The sequence below is a fragment of the Urocampus carinirostris genome, unplaced genomic scaffold, assembly GCF_059441175.1.
Source record: "Urocampus carinirostris isolate Australia breed hairy pipefish unplaced genomic scaffold, RoL_Ucar_1.0 HiC_scaffold_230, whole genome shotgun sequence".
NCBI classification, from domain to species: domain Eukaryota; kingdom Metazoa; phylum Chordata; class Actinopteri; order Syngnathiformes; family Syngnathidae; genus Urocampus; species Urocampus carinirostris.
The window spans coordinates 1-2,500 of NW_028283326.1; the positions used below are offsets into that span (position 1 = coordinate 1).

The 2,500-nt window shown below is 61.5% G+C and overlaps 1 non-coding gene across 1 annotated transcript; it reads left to right on the top strand.

Annotated features, from left to right (window-relative positions):
• Positions 1–90: 90 nt before the first annotated feature.
• On the top strand, positions 91–2,077 carry LOC148344868 (18S ribosomal RNA). The gene has a single exon (XR_015849042.1). It is a non-coding gene; the product is annotated as an 18S ribosomal RNA (ribosomal RNA).
• Positions 2,078–2,500: the final 423 nt, after the last annotated feature.

The window sequence follows — 2,500 nt, forward strand, 5'->3', positions numbered from 1 at the left end:
CGCGCGGCCCCCCGGGCCCGGCTGTAGCCACAGCCTCGTCCCGGACCAGGGCTGCACCGCCACCAGCAGCGCCCCCCCGGCGGCAGACGCACTCTGGTTGATCCTGCCAGTAGCATATGCTTGTTTTCAAGATTAAGCCATGCATGTCTAAGTACGAATGGCCAGTACAGTGAAACTGCGAACGGCTCATTAAATCAGTTATGGTTCCTTTGATCGCTCCACCGTTACTTGGATAACTGTGGCAAATCCAGAGCTAATACATGCAAACGAGCGCCGACTCGCGGGCGGGGCTCCGGCCTCGCCCCGGGGACGCGTGCATTTATCAGACACAAAAACCCACGCGGTGTCCGGCGGGCGGGGGCTCAGCCGTCGCGCGCGTCCCCCGCGTCCGGCCTCCGCCTCTCCGGGCGGGGGCGTAAGCGGCGCGGGCGGCTCCGCGCGCGCCGGTCCTCGTTCCGCCGGCCCGGCCCCCCCTTTGTGTTGACTCAGGATAACCTCGTGCCGATCGCTCGCCCACCCGAGGCGGCGACGACTCATTCGAATGTCTGCCCTATCAACTTTCGATGGTAGACTCTGCGCCTACCATGGTGACCACGGGTAACGGGGAATCAGGGTTCGATTCCGGAGAGGGAGCATGAGAAACGGCTACCACATCCAAGGAAGGCAGCAGGCGCGCAAATTACCCACTCCCGACACGGGGAGGTAGTGACGAAAAATAACAATACGGGACTCGTTCGAGTCTCCGTAATTGGAATGAGCCGAACACAAACCCATCGGCCAGCATCCATTGGAGGGCAAGTCTGGTGCCAGCAGCCGCGGTAATTCCAGCTCCAATAGCGTATTTTAAAGTTGCTGCAGTTAAAAAGCTCCTAGTTGGACCCCGGGACGCGAGCTGACGGTCCGCCGCGAGGCGTGCATCCGTCTGTCCCAGCCCCTGCCTCTCGGCAAAAGCCCCCGTGATGCCCTTCGCTGGGTGTCACTCGCGGGGCCCGAAGCGTTTACTTTGAGGAAATTAGAGTGTTCAAAGCAGGCCACACGGCCGCCCCTGCATATCGCAGCTGGGAATAATGGAATAGGACTCCGGTTCTATTTTGTGGGTTGTCATGAACTGGGGCCATGATTAAGAGGGACGGCCGGGGGCATTCGTACTGCGCCGCTAGAGGTGAAATTCTTGGACCGGCGCAAGACGGACGAGAGCGAAAGCATTTGCCAAGAATGTTTTCATTAATCAAGAACGAAAGTCGGAGGTTCGAAGACGATCAGATACCGTCCTAGTTCCGACCATAAACGATGCCGACTCGCGATCCGGCGGCGTTATTCCCATGACCCGCCGAGCAGCACCCGGGAAACCGACCAAGTGTCTGGGTTCCGGGGGGAGTATTGTTGCAAAGCTGAAACTTAAAGGAATTGACGGAAGGGCACCACCAGGAGTGGAGCATGCGGCTTAATTTGACTCAACACGGGAAACCTCACCCGGCCCGGACACGGAAAGGATTGACAGATTGAAGGCTCTTTCTCGATACCGTGGGTGGTGGTGCATGGCCGTTCGTAGTTGGTGGAGCGATTTGTCTGGTTAATTCCGATAACGAACGAGACTCAAACATACTAAATAGTACCGCGGCCCCCCGCGCGGTCGGCGGCAGAAAACTTCTTAGAGGGACAAGTGGCTCTCAGCCACACGAGAATGAGCAATAACAGGTCTGTGATGCCCTTAGATGTCCGGGGCTGCACGCGCGCCACACTGAGCGTATAAGCGCGTCGTCTATCCCCGCGCCGGCAGGCGCGGGTAATCCTATGAACCCCGCTCGTGACAGGGCCTGGGGATTGCAATTATTTCCCACCAACGAGGAATTCCCAGTAAGCGCGGGTCATTAGCCTGCGTTGATTAAGTCCCTGCCCTTTGTACACACCGCCCGTCGCTACTACCGATCGGATGGCTTAGTGAGGTCCTCGGATAGTCCCCGCCGGGGCCGGCCCCGGCTCCGGCGGTGTGCCAGAAGACGGTCGAACTTGACTATCTAGAGGAAGTAAAAGTCGTAACAAGGTTTCTGTAGGTGAACCTGCAGAAGGATCATTAACGTACGAGCGGCAGCAGATCCGCCTCGGTACACCCCCGACGAGCCAGACGCCGAGGGCGGCGGGTCGTCGCAGGCGGAGGAAGAGGGTAGACCGGGACGGGACGGGACGGGGGGCGCGGCGCGGGTCACTCCCGGGCCGCGCGTCGGAGCGAGTTCGGCGGGCGCCACGCGGCGCGGCGCGACGCGAGAAAAGGCGGCGGGCGATGTCGCGCTACCTCCGTGCGAGCGGGGTAGCGCGCTCGTCCGACGACCCCAGTAGCGCGGCGCGGCGCGACGACAGGCGACCGCCAGCGACGGGCGAAAGGCGGCGGCCGTGCGCGGGACCCCCGTAACCGGGGAATCCCCCTATGCCGACGACCCTAGCTCGGCGCGGTTCTCGCGCTTCCGGCGCGCGCTTCCGGGGCGGCACTCGCCTCGACGAC